General features: G+C 40.0%; 1 protein-coding gene across 2 annotated transcripts in view; it reads right to left on the reverse strand.

The window, feature by feature from the left end:
• Positions 1-21,333, reverse strand: part of LOC106874151 (uncharacterized) — a 48,629-nt gene extending 27,296 nt beyond the window's left edge. The window contains exon 1 of one of the 2 annotated variants that reach the window (XM_014921771.3): positions 20,080-21,333. The gene's annotated coding sequence lies outside the window, so the exon portion shown is untranslated. Of the gene's footprint in view, positions 1-1,045; positions 1,170-20,079 lie in introns of those variants that run through there. The other variant, XM_014921773.3, reaches the window with a different exon arrangement.

A 21,333-nucleotide genomic window follows, 5' to 3' on the forward strand; every position in this document is an offset into this window, starting at 1 on the left:
ATTACGTAACTGCTTGTTGAAAATTATTTACCATCGAACCCGTACATTTGATTACGCGTCGTGCGCGCTTTACAGCACATGTATATTCTAAAGGCAAATTCACTGCAGTTATCGTGAAGAAAAACTCTCTTACGGTAATGATAATTTGGTTGTACGGTAAATTCTTATGGAAAGATATTTTAGAATGTTTTTATTGATTAAAGTTGGAGTTGTGTTATTGCACAGAGTACAGCCATGCGTGTAAAACATTGTAATTATGTGCCAGTTTCATGTCTTAGAGTGGTCTAATCGAATAGTCCCCTCCCCCAAAATTTCAGGCCTTGTGCCTATAGTAGAAAGGAAGCCAGCAAGCTGGCAGAATCTCTAGCATGCCAGGCGAAATGCTTAGCGGTATTTCGTCTGCCGTTACGTTCTGAGTTCAAATTCCGCCGAGGTCGACTTTGCTTTTAATCCTTCCGGGGTCATCGATCTCATCGGTTTACAAGGGCCTGCAAAAAACATTTGTACGTCCCCCTTTCTCCAGACCTCGCAAAAACAAAAGAAATACGTGGCGTTCTGGCACGGCCGTTTTGGTGGCACTTATTAGGCGTCGCTGATTCGACGCAGACTTACTTGACACCGGGCATTTTAATGCTTCTTTCGACATCTCTCACCCTTCCTCACTCTTTCTCTCACTCTGTTTGTATGTGTGTGAAGGCGCGTGGCTTAGTGGTTAGGGCATTCGGCTCCCGATCGTAAGGTCGTGAGTTCAATTCCCGGCGACGCGTTGTGTCCTTGAGCAAGACACTTTATTTCACGTTGCTCCAGTCCACTCAGCTGGCAAAAATGAGCCAGCCTTGTCACACTCTGTGTCACGCTGAATCTCCCTGAGAACTACATTAGGGGTACACGTGTCTGTGGAGTGCTCAGCCACTTGCACGTTAATTTCACGAGCAAGCTGTTCCGTTGATCGCATCAGCTGAGACCCTCGTCGTTATAACCGACGGCGTGCTAAGAAGAAGAAGAAGAAGAAGAAGAAGAAAAAAAAGAAGATCTGCATGTGTACATTTTTGCCTCCATCGCCAAAACATACTGTCGCCAAGACAGGTTGACTGCCCAGTCGGTCGTGCCAAATCGTCAGCGTCCAAACAGCGGTGCCCAAGTGTCTCATTCCGTCTGTAAGAACAATGATACTAAAACAGTAACAATAGCGACAATGGGAGGTACAACTATAACATCAACAATAACAACAACAATCACAATAAGAGTGACAACAGAACTCACATCAAGAGCAGCAACAAGAATAATATTAGTTGCAACATCCAGAACAGCAACAACAAACAATAACAAAAAAAACAGCAACAACACCAGCAGCATCACTACTACCACTACCACCACCACCACCACCACCACCACCACCACCATCCACCACCACCACCACCACTACCATCACCACCCACAACAGTAACAATAGCTGCAAGAACAATAGACACAGAACTAACAAGAACAACAAGAACAACAAGAACAACAAAAGACAAAAGACAGCTGGGATTCTTGTCGAAAAAAAATGCCGAGACACCAACAACTTACGACAAAGATGTTTCCCATTGCGTCGATACCGCCCACACACACACACACACACACTGGCCCTTTTCTCTTTCCCCCATTTATTCTCGTTCTCCTCCTCCTCCTCCTCCCCATCTGTTTATCTTCTACCCCCGGCCCCTCCATCAATTGTTTTACTATTTGTTCATACTTCTTTTCTTTCTCTTTTTCTTCTCTCGCTTCGCCAGTTACATTACGACGACGACGACGACTACTACTACTACTACTACTGCTGCTGCTGCTGCCACTCCGCCCTCAACCCTCCAGCCCCGCCGTCTACTTCCTCTTTGGTCCCCCGATCACCCGCTGCTACTTTCTCTTCCGCTTCTCCTTTGACTCACCCTCACTTCATATTCTACTTCTTATCTTACCACTCCCTTACTAACACATTTATTTCATCACGTTGCCCAACATCTTCTTACGGACATTCTTTCTGTTAGCTGTTTCTCTCTTTCACACACACACAGACACACACACACACACACGCATACACATCCGGTGTCGATAAAATGAAGTACCACTCAAGTACCTAGGCCGATTCCTCTCACCCTCTCTCTATATATTTCCCTCTCTTTCTCCCTCCTCCCGTCCTCTCCCTGTCTTTCTCGCTTCCACTTTCTTTATCTCTATATCTCTCCCTTCTTTTTCCAGCCTTTCTCGCTCTCACTTTCTCTCTCACCTTCTCTCCCTTCCCTCTCTCTCCCTCTCCCCCATTTATATCTTATCAATGCCTTCCACCAGTACCGTCCATCTTCCACCATCGTTCCACAAGGTTCTATCTTCGGGAATAGGTCTTCTCGTTTCTTTTGGGGAATTTTCTTTATAATTGGAGTTTAGCATCCTTTCTTTGTCTGTATTGGCTCATTATTCCGTCAGCCATTCTAAATATTTATACCAATAACAAAAACAAAATTGAGCGACGAGAAATAACTGAGAGTAACCGATGGCATTGAACAGTATAAAAAATACAGGTATATCAAATACTATACAGCATAAATTCTTGATTTATCAAAACTATCTCCACCTCTGAAGGATATATCATATTCACTAAAGGGGCAATGAAGACCAGCTCCTCTTTAGAAGAGGAAATAACATCAAGAATCAAATATTCTCCAAAATTGACATGCTATTAAATAAAGGTACAGGCTTATTGTCTGGAGATAGAGGACAGTTGTGGATACATGTTTCTTGCTCAATAACCGTCATCAGCACAATTGTCCGGCGTTATCTACAGTTGCTAGGGGGCTTGAACTTATACAAAAAGGAGTACTCTTACTTTTTCACTTACTTGAGATATTTAACTGGGCCCATGCTGGAGCACCACCTTGAAGGGTGTTTTTTCTTTTTAGCCGAACAAATCGATCCCAGGACTTATTCTTTGTAAGCCTAGTATTTATTCTATCAGTCTTTTTTGCTGAACCACTATAAACACCAGCATCAGTTGTCAGGCGATGGCGGGGGGGACAAACACACACACACACACACACATAAATATATATATATATATATATATATATACGACGGGCTTCTTTCAGTTTCCGTCTACCAAATCCTCTCACGAGGCTACAGTAGAAGACAATTGCTCAAGGTGCCACGCAGTAGAACTGAATGCAGAACGATGTGGTTGGGAAGCAAGCTTCTTACCACACAGCCACGCCTGTGGGCGGCTACTGGTCTTCCATAAACAACCTTGCCTGGACTTGTGCCTCGGAGGGGTACTTCCTAGTTGCAAATCTCACGGTCATTCATAACCGAAGAGGGTCTTTACTAACCGATTGACTAATAATAAAGGAGTGGAATTGAACCAGTGCGTGTGTTATTAATATTGGCATAGTGACCCTCCCTAGACAACATAATTTTATTAAATCTAGCATTTATGTTGTACGGTATTTGATATACCTGTACTCGTCTATGTAGTTCAAATGCATGTCACTGGCCACTGTGTGGTTTTTTTCTTTCAGCCCATTCTAGTTTTTTATCTCTTATCTGCTCTAACTATAAACAATGACACTTATTGACATAAGCTACAGTACACTACAGAGACAGCCGGGTTCCGAAAACGGAGACAATTGGCGGCGGATTTTTGTCGATAACAAACATATGAACGCAATTTCTGCGCCAAATGCAGCAATCGTGAATTGTTTTAATATTCAACACTCGATAACGAGGGGGGGGGGGAATGGGAGCAGGATGATGTCGAATATTAAGGTTGTGATGATGGTGATGATAATGGTGATGGTGCTGATGGAGGAATGATGTTGGAGTGACGATGTGGTCCTGCTGGAGGTGGTGGTGGTGGTGGTGGAGGTGGTGGTGGTGGTGGTGATTGTGGTGGTGGTGGTGGTGGTGGTGATTGTGGTGGTGGTGGTGGTGGTGGTGGTGGTGATGATGGTGGTCGTGGTGGTGGTGGTGATGGTGGTGGTGGTGGTGGTGGTGGCTGTGAAGATGGTGATGGTGGTAGTGGTAAGGTGGTGGTGGTGGTCGTGGTGATGGTGGTGGTGGTGGTGGTCGTGGTGGTGGTGGTGGTGGTCCTGTTGGTGGTGGTGGTGGTGGTGATGCTGGTGGTGGTGGTGGTGGTCGTCGTCGTCGTCGTGGTAGTGGTGGTGGTTGTGGTGGTGGTGCCGCTGTTGCTGCTTGTGCTGCTGCTGCTGGTGACGGTGGTAGTAGTGGTGGCTGTGAAGATGGTGACGGTGGTAGTAGTAAGCTGGTGGTGGTGGTGGTGGTGGTGGTGGTGGTGATGATAACGGTGAAGATGGTAGTAGTAGTTAGTATCCATCATGATGATGATTGTGATGATGATGATGATGATAACGTCTTTTAGTCCCTTAATCAGTTATAACTGAGCGGACCCATGGAAAACGGCGTTCCAGCCCCGACCGTCCCATATATCTATGCCTCTGTGTATGCCCGTATAGGTGAATGTATGTATGTATGTATGTATGAGTGTGAGAACATGTGTGTAAGCACGTGTGTGCGTGCGTGCGCGCAAGTGCGTGTGTGCATATATGCATGTACGTGTGTGTGTGTGTGTGTGTGGGTATGCGTGTTGCGTCATGAGTGTGCAGATCTTCAAGTGGTTTTTCTCTTCTCTTATTTGTCAGATTTAAAACCCCCTTCGCTGTTGTACTCAATGAAATGATATCAAGCTGTGTGTCTCAGACAAATGGGTCAATAATATATATAAATGTATAAATCTGTGTGAGAGAGAGGGGGGAGAAAAAAGAAAGAAAGAAAGAAAGAAAGAAAGGAAGGAAGGAAGAAGAAAGAAAGTTAAAGTATGTCGTATAAAGTATTTAGTAATATGTGTTTGAATAAAAGTATTACATGTGCTTTTCAAACACTGCCGAGGTGGACTTTGCCTTTCATCCTTTCGGGTCGATGAATTAAGTACCAGTTGAGTACTGGGGTCGATGTAATCGGCTTAAACCCCTCCCTCCAAATTTCAAACCTTGTGCCTATAGTAGAAAGGATTATCATTATTATTATTATTATTATTATTATTATTATTATTATCAACATCATATTATTATTATTATTCAGACTCAGCTGAGGTCGACTTTACCTTCCAGGCTTTAGGGATCGATGAAATAAATACCAGTTGATTACTGGGGTTGATCTAATCGACCAATTACCCCCACCCACACACCCACCCCACCCCCAGCCCACCGCACCCTGAAATTGCTAGCCTTGTGCCAAATTTTGAAATCATCATCATCGTCATCATTGGACGGAATGTTCAGCGGTATTTGACCCGTCGCTACGTCCTGAGTTCAAATTCCGCCGAAGTCGACTTTGCCTTTCATCCTTTCGGGGTCGATAAATTAAGTACCAGTGAAACACTGGGGTCGATGTAATCGACGAGTCACCTCCCTAAATTTTAAGACTTGTGCCTTTAGTAGAAAGGATTATTATTATTAACAATAGAAATGTATATTATCCGAAAAAAAATGATAGATAGATAGATAGATAGATAGATAGATAGGTAGATAGGTAGATAGATAGATAAACATACACACACACACACACACATATATATAGTGTGTCGTAGAAGTGATATGGTGGTTGTGGGGCTGATGGTGGTGATGGTGGTCGTAGTGTTTGTGATGGTGGTGGTGGTAGTAGTAACTGTAAGTGATGATAGTGGCTTTTGTAGTAGTAGTAGTAGTAGTAGTAGTAGTAGTAGTAGTAGTGGTAGTGGTGGTGGTGGTGGTGGTGGTGGTGGTGGTGGTGGTGCAGGTGGGGTTCGTGGTGGGGTGGGGTTGTGACACATTAGACTTGGAATCCAGTTCAAGTGCTACCACCAACAGACTCTACAAGTGCTCTGTGTGTGTGTGTGTGTGTGTGTGTGCGGACGAGGAAAATAAGGCCTCAACGGCGCAGCTGGATATTCCACCCATCTCAGCAAAAGTTGTTATTTTTGTAAAGTTCATAATACGTAACCTTGACTGACCCTCTCACCTCATCACCAGGATTATGTAAACAACTAGAGAAAGCTGAGAAGGGGAACCTAAAACTATAATAATAATAATAATTTCTGGTTTTATTGGCCACAAGGGCTAATATAAATTAAAAGCATGTAAGGACAAAGACAGGACGAAGGTTACAAAAGGTTTTGTCCGAAAAGAAGAAAACGTTCGTGTAAACAGTGAGAAAAACAGAGAAAGATATAACAAATAAAACTCCCAATAGGGGGAGGCGCTTTAACCCTTTCTATTATAGGCACAAGGCCTGAAATTTTTTTGGGGGGAGACTAGTTAATTATTACATCGGTCCCCAGAATTTCACTGGTACTTCATTGTATTGCTGTCACCAGAGATATGCTCTTCTTATTTCTTTATTGCCCACAAGGGGCTAAACATAGACGGGACAAGCAAGGACAGACAAAGGGATTAAGTCGATTACATCGACCCCAGTGCGTAACTGGTACTTAATTTATCGACCCCGAAAGGATGAAAGGCAAAGTCGACCACGGAGGAATTTGAACTCAGAACGTAACGGCAGCTGAAATACCGCTAAGCATTTCGCTCGGCGTGCTAACGTTTCTGCCAGCTCGCCGCTTTGAGATATGCTCTCCTGGCAAATTTCAGGCCTCTAACTACCCGGGACCCGGATATACCCACATATAGAACTATATACGTGCACATGCCGCTCTTTCCTGCTCCCCCCACCCCGATAACCTGACCGACTTCTAATCGCCATGTGGTCTTATTTCGTGTCCTCCACCTGGTCAATTTCCTGTTCGCCATCCGGTATTTTCCAGCCGACTGTTACCCATATACCAACATCAAACCACGACACCGCGTGATCTTCCTCGACCAATCGCAGCTTACCTTACGGTAATAACAATCAACTTCTGTCATTCAAATTCAAAATGGCTGACGACAAGCATCACACTTGAAACTCAAGAGTACCAACGAATTCGAATGAAACCAGTCAGTTTCACGCCAATATCTTCTAGTGGCGCGAAACCGACGGTAACGTCACAACCAGTAATAAGCTATAAACAGTAATATAGTGCTTGACAATATAAAAATAAGACCGCTGTATTACACACACACACACACACACACACACACATATATATATATATATATGTATATATATATATATATATATATATATATATATATATACATATATATATATATATATATATATATATATATATATATAACAAATAATAAATGAGTATATGCATATATACGTACAGGTATGTGCATACCTACGTCTACCTGTATATATAAGTGCATATCTGGGTACAGGACGTTGCAAACAAAACGTAGACAAAAAAATAATAATAACCAGAGTATAGAACACACACAGGCCACATAGAGAACATTTTTCCTTCATCAGCTTCCCCCATTCTAACACAGGCGTTTCGAAGAGTAGGGCAGGACGCATCGTTAAAATGGCTCTTCCCATGGATCACAAATTAAATTTGTATACATATTCCTGCTACATAACTGTGGTAAGTCTAGCGATTCTGTTGATTTAGTTTACGTTTAAGAAAGGCTCGTTTTGACACAACTAATATATGAACGAATTTCGGTTGTTTGGCTGTTTGTAATGATCACTTTGTTGTTGTTGTTGTTGTTGCCGCCGTTGTTGTTGTTTCTGCTGTTGTTGTTGTTATTGTTATTGTTCATTCTGTTGTTGTTGCAGTTTGTTCTTGTTGGCGTTGTTGTTGTTTCTACTCCTACTCTCTTCGAAACTACTCTTCTTAAATGCTTGGGATATATTTTTCGATTAATTTTTAACTAAGCTATTCATTTTTCTTTCTTTTTATTCTTTCAGCTGTGTTTCCATTTCCTTTTCGTCTGTTTTTTCTTCTTTTTTTTTTTTTTCTTCTATTATAGCTTTCAATCTTGTAATTAATTATAGATCTTTTTACTAGAATTCCGAAGAAAATTTCATTTTGAAAATGCATGAATAAATCGTGTCTCGAAGAAAAACTACACATATGATTATTATTATTATTATTATTATTATTATTATTATTGTTCAGTAGTTTTATTTTTATAACGTGCTTTCACTTCACTACCGAGCCCAGCTCTGTGCGCCTTGGGTATGCGCTGTGGTTTGCTGTAGTGCTCTTATGGTTACTGTATTGAAAGTGTTTTGCGTAGGATGTGTGCAGTGCCCAGTAGTGCAATTTTCTGTACGTTATATATATTTGTAAGTCCTGGTGTTTTTGTTATGTATTTGTCTGAATATTTTTTTATTATTGTTGTTGTTGTTTATGATTTGTATATATTCATTTTATTATAAATGCAAAACAACAACACGGAGGAATCGATGTAAGCTTAAATGATAAAACCGCGATAGGTGAAACGCGATAGGTGAACCGCGATATATCGCGAGGGATTACTATATCTCGATTCCGAGAAAGACGGCTCTCAATTTCTTGCTGAACGATCTGCACAAAAGGTTCATTTATAGTGACCAAATGTATCTGCTGTACATTAGCTCACTACCTTCGTCACATCTACGTTACTTGGACAGGTACACGGTGTACCACACAGCCAAGGTGCAGTAGTGATTATAGAACCACTAGGCCATGTGCCCTCGACACATACATACATACATGCATACATACATAACCGGTGCAAATACAATTGTCCTGATATTATTCAGCGCAACAAGGAACAAAAGTCATGCACTGTTGTAGGGGGTCAGCTGCACATTGTATATAAATGTATATATGTGTATATGTACATACGTACATGCATACATAGATGCATACATCCCATGTGGTCCAGTGCTTAAGATTCCTGGCTTTCACCCAGGCGACCCAGTTCGATTCCCGGCATGGGAACGGCATTATTGCTAACTGGCGGTGCCCCAGCATGGCCACAGCCTCAAGACTGAAACATATAAAAGAATGAAAGAACATACATACATAGATAGATACATACATGCGTGCATGTATACATACATACATACACACATACATACACACATATACACGCATAGACACACGCACACGCACGCGCGTACATACATACATACATACATACATACATACATATATACAGGCGCGCGCGCATACCCGCCTGCATTCGAAGATTACATATCGATAACAAATCCGGTATGTAGACGTGAACGGATGTAATATATTTTGAGATGTGGAATAAGGGCGAGCTGCATCATATCTTTCCTTCGTCTTTTGTGTTTTTTTTTTTTTTTTGTTTTCATTTTCTTTTTTAATATAGATATTGATTTATCGATTTGGGTATTTGGGAGATGAGAAATATACAAAACACCACACACAAACACAAACATTCACACTCAAGCATTCGTGCTTCCCCTTCTCTCTCTCTCTCTCTCTCTCTCCCACACACACACATCTATATGTATATACACATATATATCCATATATATATATATATACATACACACGCATACATATCCATATAATTACACACACATTCATATATATCCATATAATTACACATACATATCCATATATATATATATACACACACATACATATACACACACACATGCATATATATATATATATACACACACATATTCATATATATATACATCTATATACATCTCTCTCTCTCTCTCTCTCTCTTCCTCTCTCAATACATATATATATACATATATATATATAAATATATATATATATATATAATTTCTGTATCTGGTTTGCATAATGACTCTACATTATATATATAATGTGTGTGTATGTGTGTACGTCCACGTGTCTGAGAGTGAGTGCACTGTGTCTATGTATACATACACACACATACAAACAGAGATGGATGTGTACAAAACAAAGGAACGGATAGATAATGATTATGAAACCAGATCTATGGAAGCTGCTTTTGTGATGAAATCAAATATGAAAATCCTAAGAAATGATAGACGGATGAGCCAATCGTTGCCAGAATACGTTCACTCGGTATCATTGCTGTTGTTTTCCTTGTTGTTGTTGCTGCTGCTTCTAAGTCGGCTTACATTCGAATCTGCCAAATATGAGTGACTAAACAGTCTATCCATCCGTGAGTGTGTGTGTGTGTGTGTGTGTGTGTGTGTGTGTGTGTGTGTGTGTGTGTGTGTGTGTGTGTGTCTGTGTGTGTGTGTGTGTGTGGATACAGTCGAGTTGTTTTGAAGCATAGTATTTGCCTGCGTGTAAGGTGCACTCACGCATTGCATAAGACGCGCCTCTATCTTGCAAGTGTATTTTGTGAGGAGAAATAATATTAATTAAGTATGTCTAGACGTGGCTGTGTGGTAAGAAGCTTGCTTCCCAATCATATGGGTCCGGGTTCGTCTCCACTGCGTGGTACCTTCGGCAAATGTCTTTACCATATCCTCCGGCTGTGTCACGCTGAATATCCCCCGAGAACTACGTTAAGGGTACACGTGTCTGTGGAGTGCTCAGCCACTTGAACGTCAATTTCATGAGCAGGCTGTTCCGTTGATCGGATCGACTAGAACCCTCGACGGAGTGCCAGCAACAACAATTTCAGTAGTGGATTTAATGAAAAAATTGACATTTTTGGTAAAAAAAAAAATAAATAAATAAATAAATAAATAAATAAATTCCTGTTTAACAAAAAAACTTGACATGATAGAAATTTCTGGGGACATTTCTGAAGCCAATACCATCAAATTAGGGAGGATTAATTGTAAAAAGCAAGACAACTAAAAATTTTTTTCAAAAATGTTACCCAGTGTAATGAAACATTTTTATCTTTTAATCTTTTTGTTTCAGTCTTTGAACTGCGGCTCTGCTGGAGCACCGCCTTCATTATTTTTAGGCATTTGCATTTAAACCAGCTATATCCGGCCCAAAATATTCTGCTTTATGTTCAAACCAGCCAGATTCGGCCTCTCACACCTACCTTACGATGTCATTTGAAGAATAAAATAATCGCATCATCAAAATCTCAAAGCTGCATGATAATGCATGATTGATTCAAAACAATGTGAATAAAGAAGCATTACATTTGACAGAGTAATCTGAAAGCTAAAGGGTTAAACTAACCATATGTGGCCAAACTATTCTGTTTTATGTTCAAGCCAGATTAGGCCTCTTAAACCTTCCAATTTCCTTCATTTTCCAATGAATAACAGATGAGCAACTGTCTTTTGGTACAGACACAGCACTGGAAACATTCTGCTTAAGCATTTGAAGCAGTCGCTGTTTCAGTGTTTCAACACATGCTTTGCACACTATATGGGGCGCCCAGGCTTTGTCTTGTCACCCAGTTTCATGCTAAAGGAAGTAAGGTAAGCTTTCACCACAGTTTTTTTGGATAAAGTTTTCAGAAATAACCCAATAGTTTTACTATTAATTCCGTGAAATATTCATGGGTCCCGCTAGTTGAAAATAATGTCAATAAATACACATTGCATTTGACAGAGTGATTTTGAATGCTAAAGGGTCTAGCCAAAAAGATCGTCTCCAGTACTTACGTTTTAAAGTCTGGAACTTATTCTATCGATTACTTTTGCCGAAGCGTCAAGTTATGGGAACATGAAGAAATTAGTCTATATGAGTGGACCGATAGGTTAATTTGTAGCAAGGGTAAATAGATTGATAATGAAAGAGAAGGAGAGGGAGAGAGTAGATAAATGAATAGGTAGGTAGGTAGGTAGGTAAGTAGGTAGGTAACTAGCTTCATTGCTAGATAGGTACATAGATTTGTGTAAATAAGGGTAGATATAGAAAATGTCAATTAAGTCAAAAAGATTAGGAGAAACGTGTCAGAGATAGGTCAAAAACGGATTATCAACAATGAAGTTAATCGGATTAGTCTGTGTCAATATCTTAATTCATTCGATATCCTAGCCTGGAATTTTAGAATAACATTTGTGACAGAGCCTGGGTAAGTTGCGGGAAGAATCCGGATTAGCTTGGATCAATAAGTATTGTCTCGAGCCCTGAAGCCCTGAGACTTATAGGGCCGGTTACATACCAACATCGGTTGTCAATCGATGGTGGAGGGACAAACACAGACACAAGTAATAAATAACGACGGGCTTCTTTCAGTTTCCGTCTACCAAATCCACTCACAACGCTTTGGCGCTTTGGTCGGCTCGACGCTATAGTAGAAGACACTTGCGCAAGGTACCACGCAGTAGGACTGAACTTAGAACCATGTGGTTGGGAAGCAAGCTTCTTACCACACAGACACACACAGAGACATACACGCACACACACACAAACTCTTATTCCGTGTTTCACGAAACCGATCGTCTGACAGAAATGAACTTCCAAGCATTGTTAATGTTTTAATGTTTTTAAAATGACGCAGCGAAATCTGTTGGCAAATATTCATTTTGGCATTGGTTTCAGTTTAACTCTCTCCGTACATATATCTGTGGGGGGGGGGGAGTATACGAGTGATGGACAAACGAAACCAAATAGCAGTCAACACATTTTGGTAGGAGCTACAGATATTTTTTACTCAGTCTTACTCAGCTCCATGTGACTTAAAGTTTTGTGAGTGTATATATTTACAGACATGCAACACACACATAACATGTATGTATCTACATTTATATATACAATGTATATGTATATATATACACACACATATGCATATATGGATATACATACATATATTATAAATGTATTATATATATATATATATACATGCACACTAATCCGGCGACTGTCGCGAGAGTAAGTTCCAACCCCCCCCCCCGCGATATGGCAAGGGATTACAGTACGTATATATATATCGTATATATATATATATATATATATATATATATATACATACACACAAAAATGTTTGTGCACACACACACACACACACACACGCACATTGATAGACAGCTACAGCGTGTACATTTCTAGATTTCTAGAACCTGTAATCAGATCTTAAGGTGTATCTAGTGAAGAAGAAGAATAGTGGAGGAAACGATATACGAAGCCAAGAATAAGTCTGGGATAGATTTTGGCAACAGTATTCGAGGAATATTGCGTCAGAAAGTGTCAAACATATGGCATGGAATGTATGTTCTCTCTGGGAGTCCGAAAATACTTCTACTACAAAGCTGAGCGTCGTTCTGTTATAGAATCGATGTAGTTGTTCAGCTGGTACGTCGACCCAGGACGACAAAAGCTAAAGAAGGGCAGGTGTCCGTGAGTGTCTGACGCACCCCTCCCCTCAAAAATAAAACTTTACTGCTCCCTTTGAGTTTTGTGAAGATTTCAATCACCAAAACCAGAAGGCACTCTTGTTCTGCTTCGAAAAAATTATGCGCAGCTGCTCTGGCTGTGATCAAACAGACCTATGATACAAGCGGATTCCAGTCGGGACCATCCTGGTGTGTGTGTGTGTGTGTGTGTGTGTGTGTGTGTGTGTGTGTGTGTGTGTGTGTGTGTGTGTGTTTGCCTTTTTTTTTTATCAGACATAGCATGTGGGCACAGGCGTGGGCGTGTGATCAAGTACCATATTTACTCCTATATAAGTTGCACTATTATCTGTTCTATAACACAAAATATACAAGTATACGAAGTTTGAAAGTGTTTCGGTACCAAAAACACTACATAAAACATAAATGAAAAGTGGTGTCCGTCAATTCAGAAAGATCCCTATTGGAACTCAGAAAGATCCCTATTTTATAGAAAAGCTGGAATGCAGCTTATATAAGGATCAAAGCTGATATCAAGTTTGGAATATTTTGTACCAAGGCTTAGTATTGAATAAAATGTGTAATTTTTACGTGAGTAAATATGGTAGTTATTTTTGAATTTTTATTCACCACACGGATTGGTATTCATTGCTGCAAAGTCAATTGTACAGACAAGAAATTTTGAATAAATGTAGCTTTCTCTTCTTCCATAATCTATGTGTGTACATTATGGATATTGCAGCTAATACACCTTCTTAGAATTACATTTATGTATCATGAAATCTATTCCGAGGTACCCATGCATAAACCACTCTGATTTCTTTTTGTTTTTAACTGAAAAATCTAAGGTGCAGCTTATATATGAAGCAAGGCTGATATCAAGTTGGAATATGAAGGGAAACAAATTTTGTACCAAGATTTAACACTAAATTAGGCGTGTGATTTATGCATGAATAAATGTTAAGTTGGATACAAAGATTGCCTTTTTAAAAAAAGTACTGGAGTGTCGATTTTTTGGAATAATACCCTTCAAGGTAATACCCCTGCATGGCTGCAATCCGATGGCTGAAACGAAATGAAACAAGATTTAAAAAAAACAGAAGCTAAAAATGAGAATCGAAACCGCATCGCCAACTACGAACAGCTTAGTTTACTGTTTCCTCTATATCACCCGGAACTGAGACGAGAATAACTCTAATGGATTAATCGGTTATCTTCTCAACTAGGCAAGTCGTCTGCTAGTTCTTTGACCTCATCTAAGTCTACTTACATTTCAAAGTACTTTCTAAATATCCCACAGCGATTCTTTTCTTACTCCTCCTCTTCCTCCTCCTGTTAATGTACGATTGCTTGCGTTGGCAAAAGGCCATAAAGACGTGTAGACGTGTAGAGGTGGAGGACGTGGAGAGGTGGAGGACGTTTTGTATCGTTGAGCCAATTAACGAATGTACAAGAGAAATTTACCATTCTTAGAGGTAGGCATGGTTGTTGGGATTAAAAAAAGCAGCTCGCTTTGTATCTACATGGTTTAAGTTTCGATCCCACTGCTCCGTGACACCTTGGGCAAGAGTCTTCTGCTTTATAGCCCCGGGCTAGAGCAATGCCTTGTGAGTGATTTTGGTAGACGGAAACTGTATGGAATCCGGTCGTGTATACATATGTGTGTTTGTACCCCACCGCCGCTTGACAACTGGTGTTGGTTTGTTTAAGTCTTAACCACACAGCCATGTTCGTATGATAGGTGCAAGCATGACTGCGTTGTTAAGAAGCTGGCTTTATAATCACGTTGTATCGGGTTCAATCCCACTGCACGGCAGTGTCTTCTACAATTGTCCCGGCCGGACCCGCCAATGACTTGTGAGTCAATTTGGTTGACAGAAAATGTGTGGAAGCCCGTTATGTGTGTGTGTGTGTGTGTGTAACCCTACATAAACAGGGCTAATTTGTGTGTGTATGTGTAACCTATATTGTATATTAGCCCTATATAAACAAGGCTAATTTAGCAGTTCCTCCATAGATTAAAAAAAATAATGAGCAACCTCAATCGATTTTCGAGTCTTTCAGTTTATATCAGGAGTCAGGGAAATTTTTTAACCAAATACTCCAAAATATATTTATTTGCACCGATGTTACCCCCTTCATTTAAAAGGGAAGAAAATCATAGATTCAAAAGGTTTATTGATTTTATTTATATGAAAAATACAATTATAAAAAGTATAAAACAGATGCGATAAAATACGGTGTGACGTCTCCTAAACACGTCCATGACATTGAACAGATGCACAGAAGAGAAATTACGGTCGTAACAAGGAACACGTGCAACATCTATATTCCTTCCCTGCCGTAAGGCTTTACTTCCACACACGTCAGCTTGATTTAATTAGTCCTTAGTCGAAAGACACCTGTTGTTATCTCCTGTTATTTGTATTTGTGTAACATTCTCCCTTTTTTTCAGTCCTTGTTTTCGTATACATTTTCTGCTTTCTTCCAAGGAATCTAATGCTCTTAGCTTAGTTTTTCCTTGGGGCTGGCCAGATTGGAGCAATCTCGAGTATAACCAACCGAAATTGCAAAGATAATCTGGAACTCGACCGAGGAAAGAAAACTCCGAATGACCCGTCCTTGTTTTCTTTGTATCATCTATCTGGATGTTATGTTGTCCCTTTTTTCGTATCACTTAACAGTCTGGATGTTTTGCGCTCTTGTCCCATTTTGTATTATATATATATATATATATATATATATATATATATATATATATACATATATATATATATATATATATATATATATATATATATATATATATATATATATATATATATATATATATATATCTGTGGGTATATGTATGTATATAAGTTGTATCTAGCGAAGATATTTTTGCCGATATAAAAAGAACAAAAACTCGCCCTAGTTCCATTTCACTTCATTTTTACTATTGTTTGTAATTGAATTAACTAATTAATCCCCTAAATAAGCGAGTGTTCGACCGTTCTTTTGATAAATCAATCAGATGAATGCTCAGAGTCCGTTCGTCGCTATTCGCGACCTCATTAATGATGATTAGCCGACGGCTGCTCCAGATATTATCACAATATATCGTCTTTGGATATTTCATATCTTCTTGTACTTACAGTTATTGGAATGTACGTGCGCGCATGTGTGTGTGTGATTGTGTGTGTGTGTGTGTGTGTGTGTGTGTGTGTGTGTGTGTGTTTTGTCTGTGTTTTGTCTGTGTATGAGCACATATACACACGCTTAGGTGCAGACACACTCGCGCGCGCAATGTCCGTATGTGTGTGTGTGTTTGCATATGTGTGTGCGTGTGCGTATGTTTGTGTATGTAAATATGTGATTAGATTGCTCAACGAGGACTTTTCTATAAATATATTTAATATTAGTTATTGGTGATCAATTCTATAGATTTTTTTTTTTCATTTCGGACAGCAAAACAAGCTACCGTATCGGACGGAGGCTTATCGTCTGCCATTCGTTGATTTCTGCATTCACGTTCTTCAGATGTTGTATCATGTAGTATCAGTAGCAGTCGGAGACATCCAGTACGTATACAAATATACATACACACACATATACAAATACACACATACACATTCACACATACATACATACATACCATTCACAGACATATATGCATTAACACAAACACACATGTACATACACGCGTACATGAGATGGCTGTTGGGCCGTTAGGCGAGTATGGCCATCGCTGATGAAGTATTTCATTTCCGAATGTGGGTGCATACATATATATATATGCATACATACACACATATGCATACACACATAAATACACATGCATATGTATACATACATACATGCTTTTGTATATACAGAATTTCACTGGTACTTCATCGTATTGCTGTCACCAGAGATATGCTCTTCTTAATTTTATATTGCCCACAAGGAGCTAAACATAGAGGGGACAAACAAGGACAGACAAAGGGATTAAGTCGATTACATCGACCCCAGTGTGTAACTGGTATTTTATTTATCGACCCCGATAGGATGAAAGGTAAGGTCGACCTCGGTGGAATTTGAACTCAGAACGTAGCGGCAGAGAAAATACCCCTTAGCATTTCGCCCGGTGTGCTAACGTTTCTTAATTCTTAATTCTTTACTGCCCACAAGGGGCTAAACATAGAGGGGACAAACAAGGACAGACAAAGGGATTAAGTCGATTACATCGACCCCAGTGCGTAACTGGTACTTTATTTATCGACCCCGATAGGATGAAAGGTAAAGTTGACCTCGGCGGAATTTGAACTCAGAACGTAACGGCAGACGAAATACCCCTAAGCATTTCGCCCGGTGTGCTAAAGTTTCTTAATTCTTAATTCTTTACTGCCCACAAGGGGCTAAACATAGAGGGGACAAACAAGGACAGATAAAGGGATTAAGTCGGCTTGCTAATGTTTCTGCTAGCTTGCCGCCTTAATCCAATAATAGATTAGTGACCTTCTTTTAATTTGACACAAAATTTATTTTATTTTAGAGTGGTGGTGAGAAGGCAGCGAGCTGGCAGAAGCGTCAGCACGTCGCACAAAATGCTCGACAGCATTTCGTCCGTCTTTAGTCTTTATGGTTCAAGTTCCACCGAGATCGACCTCACTTTTTATCCTTTCGGGGTCAATAAAATTAGTACCAATGAAATACTGGGGTCGATGTAATCGACTTCTCCTTCTCAAAAAGTGATGGTCGTGTGCCAAAATTTAGAACCATTTTAGAGCGGGGACGAATTGAATGCTGTGATGTTTATACCTATTCCAAAAAAATTAGCGGCGTGAGATAAAATAAATTACTTCTTCAACTGAGACTCGAAACTAGATTGCTTCAACTCAGCTCGTTAGAAATTTCTTTTTTACTCTTTCAAAACTAGCGACATAATCCGAGATTAATGCTTCGTTGTAATCCGATTTCAATCCCCCTAAAAATCAAAAGCCATAACTAATGTATAGTAGAATATTAGGAACGGAATGTTGTTGAGTGAGAGAAAAATTAATTAGTTGTTTGCTACAAAATAAAAGCTCGCTTTCAGTAGTTGGTTAAGCTGATAATGTTGCGGATTTTCAATGTTAAACCTGAATAAGCCATTTTATTGTATCTGTTTGTTTATTTATTTACAACAGACGCAAGCGTGGCTGCATGATTAAGATACCAGCTTCGAAGCCACGTGGTTTCGGGTTCAGTCCCACTAGGCAGCATATTGGTCAAATGTCTTCTGGTATGTATAATTCCGGGCCGACCCATATCTTGTTGAGTGAATTTGATTGACAGAAACCTTGTAGAAGCCCAAATGTTACATACATGCATGCATGCGTACATGTACCAGATGTTTAAAATCCTTTCTTATTTTGGTACAAGGCCAGAAATTTTGAGGGGGAGAGAAGTCTATTGCATCGACTCCAGTGCTCAGTTGGTACTTATTTCATTGACCCCGCGAAAGGATGAAATGCAAAGTCGACCTCGACGGAATTTGAACTCAGAACTTGCGAAATGCTGCTTAGCTTTTCGGGCGGCATGCTAACGATTGTGCCAGCACGTCGCCTTTACCAAATATTTAACATGAAAATAAATACTGGGTTGATTTGCTGTCATGGTGCGTGGTCTACTGCTTAGCGTATTGCATTCACGATCATAAAGCCTTAGTTTAGATTCCTGGACCGGGCTGTGCGTTGCGTTCTTCAATAAAGCACTTCATTTCAAGTCACTCCAGTTCATCCGTCTAGGAGGGTGTGTCCAGGAGGGTGTGTTTACGTTCCCGTAACTTAGCGGTTCGGCAAAAGTCACCGATAGAATAAGTACTAGGCTTACAATGAATAAGTCCTGGGGGTCGATTTGCTCGACTAAAGGCGGTGCTCCAGCATGGCCGCAGTCAAATGACTGAAACAAGTAAAAGAGTAAAAGAATATAGGCTGAGCTACGTAAAATGTTACACACCAATACATACAACGAAAGCAAAATTTTTCTCAGAGGCCCTAAAAATACTACTGTGAACCCCCAAAAGTCTTATATGGATCCTGAGGGGCCATATAGACCGCGGATGAGAACTATCGGTCTGGAGAAACCAGCTTTTCTTTTTTGATGCAATGGTTCACCACATTTGACAAAATAAATTTTACTCCGTTAGTCATTACCTGAGACTATTTGAAGATATTCAGCGCTGTTTAAGACAATCTGGTCGTTTAAGAAGCCACAGTTAGGTTAGTATCAATAAGTTTAATTTAATTAACATTGAAAATCTAATTAGGAAAGCATGGTTGGAATCTTTCTTGTTTGGCTGCATTTTTCGAAATTTTAAAATTAAGTTAAAATTTTCAAATTTGATGTATTGATATAAATTGGAAAATAACAGCCAAACAGAAAAGATCCTATGGCTGAATGGTTAAGGAGCTCGCTTTGCAACCACGTGGGTTTGAGTTCAGTCCCATTGCATGGTACCTTGGACAAGTGTATTCTACTATAGCCCTGAGACGACCAATGCTTTGTGAGTTAATTTGATAGGCGGAAACCTTTTTTTTATATGTGTGTATATTTGAGTCTGTGTTTGTCAGCATCCACCGTTTGACAACTGGCTTTAATTTGTTTTTGTCCTCGTAACTTAGCGGCTCGCAAAAATAAACCGATAGAATAAGTATCAGACTACACCCTTCAAGGCGGCGCTCCAAGCATGGCCGCAGTCCAATGACTGAAACAATTAAAAGATAAAAGATGATTACGCTACTGAAAACAAACCGAACAATATCATCAAATTACTTTCGCCACCCTTCGTTGAACCTCGCTACAACACCAGAGCGCCGTTCCCTTGAAGTTATAGAGATAAAAGGCACGAAAATAAAGACATAAATAGTTAAAGAGATAAGTACTTACCATCTTGTATTGTTTGTGTTAAAAGCCGATGATAAAAGAAGAAGAAATGGTGCCAAAAGTCCGAATAAAGAATAGCCAGTCACTTCGTTCAGAGTCGTTCAAAGTACAACTACACAGTCTTCTGTTCTTAATCATTTCTGTATCATAATATTCGCGCGCGCACAAACATGGATACATATGTGTGCGTTTGTGTGCGTGCGCGTATGTAGAAATGTCTGTACATGTGTAATTTTAGCTACTTATGTTAAGTCTTCGCATTAGTAATGTAAAACCTCTGATGTCGATCTGGTGTAGTGTTTAATACAGTTATTCAGCCCACTGTAAATGCGGGCGGTGTTCGAATCCCGCATGCGGATTAACAACCTTTTCTATATATATATATATATTTCCGTTTAATTTTGACTGTCGGAAAAAAGGAGTATTCAATACCGTAATAGAGTTTATTTTGGTCGAACCAGTCTCTTTCTTCACCGAATTTCCTGTGGGTGCACCAAAGTTTTCAGGTCCTGTTTCTCTGCATTTCTCTCTCTCTCTCTCTCCCTCTCTCTCTCTCTCTCTCTCTCTCTCTCTCTCTCGCTCTCTCTCTCTATATATATATTCTTCTTTTATTCTTTTTTTTTACACGTTTCAGTTACTTGACTGTGGCGATGCTGGAGCACTACCTTTAGTCGAACAAATCGACGCCAGGACTTATTCTTTGTAAGCCTAGTACTTATTCTATCGTTCTCTTTTGCCGAACCGCTATGTTTCGAGAACATAAGCACACCAAGATCGGATGTCAAGCGATGATGGGGGCTACAAACACAGACACAAAGACACACACATAAATACACGACGGGCTTCTTTCAGTTTCTGCCTGCCATATCCACTCACAAGGCTTTTCGTCGACCCGAGGCTATAGAAGAAGACACTTGCCCAAGGTGTCACGCAGTGGCCAAGGTGAAACACTTGCGTACTACTAGGGTGTTTTTGGACTCCGTTTACGAATGGTGGCGTTGAAGCAACCCTGTAGGTGTTGCTTCGGCCCCCTTTCACAGCAATCCCTGTAACAACCACAAAATAACTAACACAGCAACAAAATCAAACTAAAACAACAACAACAACAACAACAACAACAACAACAATTCAGGGTCAAGTTTGAACTATTTCACTGATTATTTATCTTTCCACCTCTCTTTTGCCTGTCTATATATCTATCTCTATTCATCGGTTTAATCAAATACCACTTCTTTCTCTCCCTCTCTTTCTCTCTTT

This window comes from Octopus bimaculoides, chromosome 22 (assembly GCF_046866305.1).
Source record: "Octopus bimaculoides isolate indiv1 chromosome 22, ASM4686630v1, whole genome shotgun sequence".
Taxonomy (NCBI): domain Eukaryota; kingdom Metazoa; phylum Mollusca; class Cephalopoda; order Octopoda; family Octopodidae; genus Octopus; species Octopus bimaculoides.